Source organism: Sus scrofa, chromosome 10 (assembly GCF_000003025.6).
Source record: "Sus scrofa isolate TJ Tabasco breed Duroc chromosome 10, Sscrofa11.1, whole genome shotgun sequence".
Classification (NCBI taxonomy): Eukaryota; Metazoa; Chordata; class Mammalia; order Artiodactyla; family Suidae; genus Sus; species Sus scrofa.
In genome coordinates this window covers 38,787,098-38,797,202 of record NC_010452.4, presented here as the reverse complement: position 1 = coordinate 38,797,202, position 10,105 = coordinate 38,787,098, and the positions used below count along the sequence as shown (strand labels likewise).

The 10,105-nt window shown below is 43.8% G+C and overlaps 1 long non-coding RNA gene across 1 annotated transcript in view; it reads left to right on the top strand.

The window, feature by feature from the left end:
• LOC110255679 overlaps positions 3,055–10,105 on the top strand; it is a 50,039-nt gene continuing 42,988 nt past the window's right edge. Inside the window, exon 1 of the long non-coding RNA XR_002336323.1 lies at positions 3,055–4,311. This is a non-coding gene — a long non-coding RNA (uncharacterized LOC110255679). The remainder of the gene's footprint in view (positions 4,312–10,105) is intronic.

Below are 10,105 nucleotides of genomic sequence, written 5' to 3'. Positions count from 1 at the left end.
GGCATATGGAGTTCCCAGGTCAGGGATCAGATCTGAGCCACAGTTGTGACCAGTACTGCAGCTGTGGCAACTCGGGATCCTTTAACCCACTGTGCCGGGCCAGGATTGAACCTGTGTCCTGATGCTGCAGAGACACCCCCAACCTGCTGTGCCACAGTGGGAACTCCCGCTTTCCTTTTCCTGGGTGATAGTTTATGTCCTTCTGTTGGGCCTCTTTAATTTTTTCTAGTTCCTGCCTGAGTCAGAGCTCATTTTCCACACTCAGTGTCAGGACCCAAAGTAGCAGGTAGGTTACTGCCGCTGTAGCATGTCTGCTTTCTGACCTTAGTTTCTTTTCCCTGCTGCTTTGGGTAGAATCTCCAGCAATCTTTGGGCATTTGGGGGGCATCCCTGGACTCATGCACTGGTCTGAAACATTCCAAAAACTTGGCTAGGTCTCCGCATGTGGAAAAATCTTGGGCTTTCTTCTGCTGACAGTGGGCTTTCCCTTGACACCATCCCTTCCCCCGTGCCTGTTTTGTTTTGGGTTCCCGGCAGGCTTGCCATTTGTTGGGAGGCAGATATATTGAAAAATATCCTCTGCACTGAGAAGGAAGTTTGAGACCCAGAAAATGAAGCCAACGTCTCCATAAAGTACAATTATGAACTTTATTGTGGGTAACTTGGATGAGGGCAGATGGATGGTCCAGAGGCTGCACCATGGTTTGCAGCTGCACCATGCACTGCTGAGAAGGGTGTGGGGGACTTAAAAATAGAATCTGGCCACCAGGAGAAAAATCTGTCCACACAAACTGGAGCCACGGTTATTTCCTCTCCCTGGGGAGGAGGGGAGTAACCATTAACCATCTGCATCAGCAAAAGGCATTCTTCCAGTTTTCATATCAGATGGAGGCAAGGGTAAAAGTTGATAGGAAACTTACCTGGCTTGAGCACAGTCCTTGTGTGTTAGGCTAAAGCTCAATCATACAGATAGGGGAGGGGGTAGGACTGTGAGCCTAAGTTGGAATTGACAAAATGAAGTCAGTGTTGTTCAGCCACACACATTAGACATGTGGAAGAAAATCTATAGGAACTCTTTTTTTTTGTCTTTTTGTCATCTCTTGGGCCACTCCCCAGACATATGGAGGTTCCCAGGCTAGGGGTCCAATTGGAGCTGTAGTCACCAGTCTATGCCAGAGCCACAGCAATTCCAGATCCGAGCAGCGTCTGTGACCTACACCACAACTCATGGCAATGCCAGATCCTTAACCCACGGAGCAAGGCCAGGGATCGAACCTGTAACCTCATGGTTCCTAGTCGGATTCGTTAACTACTGTGCCACGAAGGGAACTCCTAATAGGAACTCTTATAAAAGCAACCCTTCTGAGGAAGAACAGTATTGATTGGAGTACAAGTGGAAAACTGGAAAACAGTTCTGCTGAAAAACAACCTGTTTCCAAACAGCAATATGCTTCTGATAGAAGATAACCAAACAGCACAGGCAGAATGTAATCCTGTCCCTAATGAGAGAAATAGGAATGAGACTCTTGTTAGATTAGTCCAGAAACCAGAGAAGGTTATTAGTGACCAGGGAAATAGATCAGAAACCAACAAGTACACCAAGAAAGTCCTTAGCACGGAAAGTAAGGGAAGGAACAAAAGAGACCACTGTATAAACTGAGCATAAGAAAAGAACTCAATTACATGCCATATGGACAAGTGACTCAGGAGAAAGACAAAGATTATACATTGAGGAACAGCCATAAAGCCTAAATCTACAGAACTGCCAAATTACCAAAAAAATGTGTACACACAGTAACAAACAGTTAAATTTATAGATTGCTTTGGGTAGGATGGTCATTTTTAGCATTATTAATTCTTCCAATCCAAGAGCATAGAATATCTTTCTTTTGCTTATTACACGTCTTTCGCCTCCTTGGTTAAGTTTATTCCCATGTATTTTATTTTATTTTGCTTTTTAGGGCTGCACCCTCACCATATGGAGGTTCCTGGGCTAGGGGTAGAATTGGAGCTGTAGCAGCAGCTGCAGCAACTTGGGATCCGAGCCGTGTCTGCAACCTACACCACAGCTCACAGCAATGCCGGATCCTTAACCCACTGAGCAAGGCCAGGGATCAAACCTGCGTCCTCATGGATGCTAGTCAGATTTGTTAACCACTGAGCCACGATGGGAACTCCTATGTATTTTTTATGTGATTTTAAACAAGATTTTTTTAAACTTTCTTATATTTCCTCATTGGTGTATAGAAAAACAACAGGTTTCTGTATTTTAATCTTATATCCTGCAATTTTGCTGAATTCATTTTTAGTCATAATAGTTTGGGGGTGGAGACTTTAGTGTTTTCTATATAAAAGATAACATTTGCAAACAGTGAAAGTTTTACATCTTCCAATTTGACTGTCTTTTAATTCTTTTTTAAACATTTTCTTTTCTTTTCTTTTTTGCTGTGCTTGTAGCATGCAGATGTTCCCTGGTCAGGGATCAAACCTGAGCCACAGCAGTGACAATGCTAAATCCTTAACTGCTAGGCCACCAGGGAATTCCCTGGATGTCTTTTAATTATTTTCCTTGTCTGGCTGCTATGGCTAGGACTTCCAATATTCTGCTAAATACAGTGGTGGAAATGGCCATCCCAGGCTTGTTCCTGAATTTAGAGGAAAGGTTTCCAGGTTTCCAGGTTTCCAGCACTGAATATGATGCTAGCAGTGGGTTTACTTAAGTGACCTTTATTATGTTGAAATATGTTCCCTCTACGCCCGCTCTGATGAGAGGTTTTTGTTTGTTTGTTTCTTTTTGTCTTTTTGCCTTTTTTTTTTTTTGTCTTTTCTAGGGCTGTATCCGTGGCATATGAAGGTTACCAGGCTAGGGGTCTAATCGGAGCTGTAGCCACCGGCCTATGCCACAGCCACAGCAACTCAGGATCCGAGCTGCATCTGTGACCTACACCACAGCTCACGGCAACACCGGATCCTTAACCCACTGAGCAAGGCCAAGGATCAAAACCGCAACCTCATGGTTCCTAGTCGGATTCGTTAACCACTGAGCCTCAATGGGAACTCCTGATGAGAGTTTTTATCATGAATGATTGTTGGATTTTGTCAAATGCTTTTTCTGTGTCTATTGAGATAATCTTAAGATTTTTATCTTTCAGGCATAAGTTGCCTGAGGCTCCCAGGAGGGGAGAGAAAACAGCAGCGTGAACCCCCATCTCCAGCCTGATCTCTGGGAGCCCAGCCAGCCTCTCCCTTGGACAGGACTCCCCCTGGATGTGCCCCAACCCCAGGGCTGCCCCCACAACTGCAGGTCACCAGGGCTCCTCCTAAGGGCCTCCCTGCCACGCTCTGAAACCGTGGCTGGGCATCATCAGGTCCATAAGACCTGTAAGCTGCCTTCACCCGCCAAGCTCCCTTTAAGTGTTTCTATAAACACCTGTTAGGCACTTAGCCTAAACAGGCATTTGCCTGAGTTCTTTCCTGGGGAACTTGGCATCCGTGGTGTCCAGTTCGAGCTGAGCTTGTTGAGTGATGAGCACCACTGACCCTCTAACTGAAACCGTAAGCCAGCAGGAAGAAAGCCAAACTCTGACAGCCAGAGTTTGCAGCAAAGTAAGGAGGTTATTTGGCAGGGCACCCAGCTAGGGAGTGGGAGGAAAGCCTGGAATCCACTCCCACGTGGTCTCTGAGTTTGTGAAGAGGAAGACGTGAGGAGCTGGGGTTAATGATCTGAATCATCTGTGACCCTGTGTGTGTCTCCATAACCTGTAAAGGCCACTTTGCGCTGGAAGATAACTCAACCCCACATCAACCCCTAACAATGTTTACCAGAAAACTGTGGCTCAAAGCAGCTGCCCTTCATTACTCCATATTGACGAGGCCAACGTGATCCAACAGGCGGAGCCAGAACAGAAAGGGACCAAAGAGGAACAAGGAAGATGAGAATAGAAACCTGGGGTTGCTTGTAATTATTGACTAGTCAGAGGGCATGGCTCCTGACCAGGGGAGCTACATCTGGGGGACCAGGAGCTACATCTCAGAACGTGGAGAAGCCTGGATCTTGATGGCGCCCTCGCAGAAGGGCAGCCCCACCGTTTTCTTATTTCCAATCACCTTGCCCCACCCTCCCCAAATCTCAGCTCCATCCCATAAATACCCCAGGCCCCGCCTTCAGGTTGGAGGTTTCTTAAATGCGCCTTTCCTGTGCTGCAAGTTTCTGGCCTCTTAGCGTTTGGCCCCGTGAACGTGTCTGCCTCTGCTCTGTCCCCAGGCTTGCAGTCAGAGCGCTTGGTGAGCCAACTCGGGATTGTCATGAAGGTAGGGTCCCTGTCGCCCGCAATTGCCACCACTTCCTGGTTGCCAGCTGTAGGCCGGCCCTGCCCTCGCCCACACCGCCGCCCAGGCCGGACCACCGGGACCCTGTCCCCTCTGTCATCTTAGTGTCTGCTGCACCCTTTGACTTGTAGACTCTGTACCACATGTCCCTGGCACCGCTGAGAGTGGCACACGGCAGGTGGCTGTTTCAAGGCTAATGGACGTGTGGGAGAAATGGGGCCTTTTGCTTTTGAGAGTGTTCCCGTTTTCAGGTGAAAAGCGCACTAGAGAATCCGTGACGGAAGGTGGGGTGCGGGGGACGAATAGAGCCCTGGAGAGATGCAGGGTTGGGGTGGGTGGAGTGTCCTACCCTCGCGGGTGGCGTCTTTGGGGGAAGCTGCAAAGAGGTGACGTCAGGAATTGGTGCCATGGATGTCTGACCCCAGACCATCATCTCATAAAGTCTGGTAACCAAATCGGGAATCTGTCAAGGTGAACTTGTAGAAACTCTGCCTTATTTCCTATTTTCATGGAATTTGATCAAAGCAACTGCCCTGCGCGGGGAAAGGGGGACATTTAACACTCAGGGCAGGCCAGGGTGCACCTGGGAAGATGCCCACGTGGAGCTGGTGAGGGCACTTCAGCTCCCAGTGATCCTGCATAGTGATCACGTGTCCCAGGATCATTAAGGCCAAGTCTGACCTGCTGAGCTGAAGGCAGCCTTCCCCAGCTCAGACTAGCCAGGGGCCGACCTTAGGCATCATGGCCATTTCTGTGTTTGCACTTGTGGGGGTGGGGGAAACCCTGGGTGAGCAGCCCCTGAGGGCACTGGGGACCCTGTTCAGACTACCCTGGGGGCAGAGCCCAGGCACCTCAAGACTTCAATCAAGAACAGGTTTATTCAGATCCATAGTCTATTACAAGTTTGGTTTGGTTTTTGGTCACAGGCCCCAATGCTGCTATTCTGAGTTTACATCAAAATACAAAGCCCAACATTTACAGTTTGAAAACAAAAAAATAGACACCAAGAGCGAAGGGTTTTAAAAACATCTAGGCTGAAAAGCTTTCTCTCTGGTGTGTCATCTGTAACATGAAAGGTGTGTGAGATGTTGTGGGGATTTTTAACAGCGAACATGCAATTGTCATGTACTTGAATATTCAAATGTTAGCAAAAAAATCTACAAATAAGCAATGCTGGGAGGATGTGGAGAAAAAGGAACATTTGTGCACTGTCAGTGGGAGTGTAAATCAGTGTAGCTCTGTGGAAAACATGAAGTTTCCTCAAAAAACTAAAAATAGAACTACCATCTTCAGCAATTACACTCTATAAGAGCATATATCTGGAAAATATGAAAATACTAATTCTAAAAGATAAATGAATCACAGTGATCATAGCAGCAATATTTATAATAGCCAAGACATGGAAGCAACCCAAGTGCCCATCAACGAGTCAATAAAGATGTGGTATACATAAACACCCACATGATGGAATATTACTAGGCCATAAAAAAGAATGAAATTCTGTCATTTGCAGTAACATGACTACAAGGATGGACCTAGAGAATATTATGCTTAGTGAAATAAGTCAGAGAAAGGCAAATACTACATGATCTCACTTAAACATGTAGAATCTAAAAGTAGTACAAACAGGTAGATTGCAAGATAGAAACTCAAATACAGAAAACAAAGTAGTGTTGAGCAGATGGGAGAGGGAAGGGGAAGTCAGGGGTATAAGGTTAACTTCTCTGTATAAAATAGATGTGCAACAGGTGATGTTGTATAGCACAGGGAATTACAGCCATTATTTTGTAATAACTGTCAATGGAGTATAATTGGTAAAAGTACTAAATCACTGGAGTTTCTGCTGTGGCATCTTGGGAGTGCTGGAAGGCAGGTTCAATCCCCACCTGACACAGCGGGTTAAGGTTCTGGTGCTGCTGCAGCTGCAGCTTAGGTTTGCAACTATGGCTTGGATCTGATTGCTGGCCCAGAAACTCCATAGGCCATAGGGCGGCCAAGAAAGAAAAAAAAAAAAATCATTGAAAATCTCTGTGCTGTACACCTGAATCTATATAATGTAAATCAACTGTACTTCAATAAAAACAGAGTTCAATCACTAAAGAAGACTCATAGGACCCAAAATGGCATTGCTCACAAATCTACAATTTGCTAAGGGAATGGGGTGCAATATAATAATAGCATCACAGCCAGAGGCTACCTTGGAGTAAGGGATTTGGATAAGGGGTAGAAATGAACTCCCATTTGCCTTGTCTGTCTCCACTTCACTGTCAGATAAAACTAACGTGCACAAGACACCTCCAAATACATTCACTGCTGGGGCCAGTTACACCCATCTGAAGACTTAGGCATATTCTTACTATGTAACCAGCCCCAACAGGAGAAGATGTTGAAGGTCTCAGAACAGATGTAAGTAATCCGTCACACTGTTAGCAGTAAACACTGCTGATAAGCTGTTAAAAGCTACCCCCAAACATTTTGGACCCATGCTTACAAAGCAACAGTATTAATCAGTACGTTTCCTTCCTCAACCAACAATTTGTGATATGCAGATACCTCAGCTCAGGCCGCCTCCAGGTCTGCTGGACTTAACCCTCAAAGCAAAATCAACCCCTGACCTGGACCCCTTGAATTTGATTAAAACCCCTCCTCCAAAAAAAGCCCTTGGCTCTTAGTTTGATGATGGTTGTTTGCCTTTCAATAGCTTATAATTTTTTTTTGTCTTTTTGCATTTTTATTGGGCCGCTCCTGCAGCATATGGAGGTTCCCAGGCTAGGGGTCAAATCAGAACTATAACCACAGGCCTATGCCAGAGCCACAGCAACCTGGGATCCGAGCCTCATCTGCAACCTACACCACAGCTCATGGCAATGCCGGATCCTTAACCCACAGAGCAAGGCCAGGGATCGAACCCACAACCTCATGGTTCCTAGTCGAATTCATTAACCACTGAGCCACGATGGGAACTCCATCAGCAGCTCATAATCTAATAGACAATCAAAATGCATGATAATACCCAGGAAGAGGTTTTATAGTTTATTTAGAGCATCCTATATTGCTGACACAAATTCTCAAGTTTTTATATTTTCACACTTTTTTTTGGCCTTCCTGATATATAGCTATCCACACTTTATGACATATATCTTTATAATTAAAAACTCAAGTCTGTCATTTAAGTCTAAGTCGTCTTTAGAACAATTCTGGGTACAGAGATAATGTTCTGTGAGGTAAGAGCCGTAAGAGACAAGCACAAAGTCATCTAAGTCTAAAGTCATCATTTGTTTACTGATTAGGAGAAAAAAGATCGATCTGGGAAGTAAGTTTATTAACTTGGCTCTTCTACAATTCCTTGTTCATTTCTCTAGAAGTGTGGAAGAAGTTTTAGCAATCTTTTGCAAAGGACATCTGACTATAAACTAAGAAGGGATATTTTATACATCTGTTCTAAGCCTTTCTTCATGTACCAGTTATCTTAGATTTTTTTTCTCCCTTATGTAACACTCCCTTATGGGCCCCTTCCATGCAGCAACAATCTTACGTCACTCTCATTTATCATCACGTTTAAAACAAATGTTTCTTGGAGTTCCCATTGTGGCACAGTGGAATCAAATCCGACTAGGAACCATGAGGTTGCAGGTTCGATCCCTGGCCTCGCTCAGTGGGGTGAGGATCTGGCATTGCCGTGAGCTGTGGTGTAGTTTACAGATGAGGCTCAGATCCTGCATTGCTCTGGTGGTGGTGGAGGCTGGCAGCTGCAGTCTGGGAACCTCCATATGCCATGGATGAGGCACTAAAAAGCTAAATAAATGTTTCTCCTTGAAGTCAGTCATAGTGATGGCAACCAACTGAGATGACCAGGGTTCCTTTGGGGGGCCATTCCCCATCAAAAGGTTGGGTTGTACAAGTACAGAGGAGTCCCATCTACTAGGCAACAGGACATTTGCAGAGTCAGGCCCAATTTGGTAAAATACAAGATTAAAAAACCATCAATCCCCTTGAAATTCTTGCCAGCAATTAAAGTAATAAACATTTACTGGTTTTGGATTATTTCCAGACACAATGGACTTTTAAAAAATTTTTATAGTTGATTTACAGTGTTGGGTTAATTTCTGTTGTACAGCATAGTGACCCAGTCATATATATTCTTTTTTCTCTTCATATCTTCCATCATGTTCTATCCTAAGAGAATGGATATAGTTCGCTGTGCGATATAGTAGGGCCTCATTGCTTATCCATTCTAAATATATTAGTTTGCATCTACCAACCCCAAACTCCTGGTCCATCCTATTTTCTCTCACCTTTCTCTCTGCACCCAAGACTTGTGGACTTTAATTTAGCTCCAATACAGGGACTTTCAGATCTGGCATTGAAAAAATTGTTGGGGTTCCCATTGTGGCTCAGCAGGTTAAGAATCCGACCAGTATCCACAAGGATGTGGGTTCAATCCCTGGCCTCACTCAGTGGGTTAAGGATACAGCATTGCTGTGAACTGTGGTGTAGGTCTCAGACATGGCTCAGATCCTGCGTGGCTATGGGGTAGGCCAGCAGCTACAACTCTAATTCAACCCCTAGCCCTGGAGTTTTTGTTTTTGTTTTTTTGGTTTTTTTTTTTGTTTTGTTTTGTTTGTTTTTTTTTTTGCAAGAATATGCAATGAGGAGTTCCTGTCATGGCTCAGTGGTTAACGAATCCGACTAGGAACCATGAGGTTGCCGGTTCGATCCCTGGCCTTGCTCAGTGGGTTAAGGATCTGGCATTGCCTTGAGCTGTGGTGTAGGTTGCAGACGCAGCTTGGATCCCGTGTGGCTGTGGCTCTGGTGTAGGCCAGCAGCTACAGCTCCGATTGGACCCCTGGCCTGGGAACCTCCATATGCTGTGGGAGCAGCCCTAGAAATGGCAAAAAGACCAAAAAAAAAAAAAAATATATATATATATATACACACACACAATGAAATTTTTCAAAGTTCCATTCTCTTAGTAATTGGTAGACCAATTGGACAAAACTTTCTATAGAATATCTTTCAAACATTTGATTAAATTGACATTTCTAGAATACTTAATACAATAACTTCAAAATTCACATTCATTTAAAGTACACACTAAAGTTTATCAAGATAGAATGCATGCTGGGCTCTAAAACAAGTTTCAGTAAAACTCAAGATTAAGATCATATGAAGTATGTTCTCTGACCACAAAAGAATTAATTGAAAATCAACTAAAATATGTAATCAATTCACAAATAGTTGGAAATTACATGACCAATGGCAAAAGTTTGAACTGAATAAATAGGAAAGCTCAATATGTATAAAAAATTGTGGGAAACAGTGAAAACAGAATGTAGAGAAATTTATAACTTTCAATACTTAGAAAAGAAGAAAGGTGAAAATTCAATGATCAAATCATCCACATTAAACTATATACTACGTAGAGCCACCACCAAAAGGAGTATACAAAAATACGCATCAAAATGGAATTCTGTGAAAAAGGCATGGCAGGAAAAATAGAGAAATGAAAAATGTAACAGCAGAAAATAAAAAAAATAAAATGGACTTAGCCTTAACATATCAGTGTTATATTAAAAACAACTTGTCTAAGTATACCGATTAATAGAGATTCAGTCTATAAAAAACGTGACCTGACTATATGTTATCTACAAAGCTTGAGACAGTTCAAATATAATGATATATGTAGGTTAAATACATACCATGTAGTAGTTTGCAGCACTGAAAAAAAAACTTTGGTATGTGCAGCAACTTGAATGGATCTTGAGGTTATGACTCT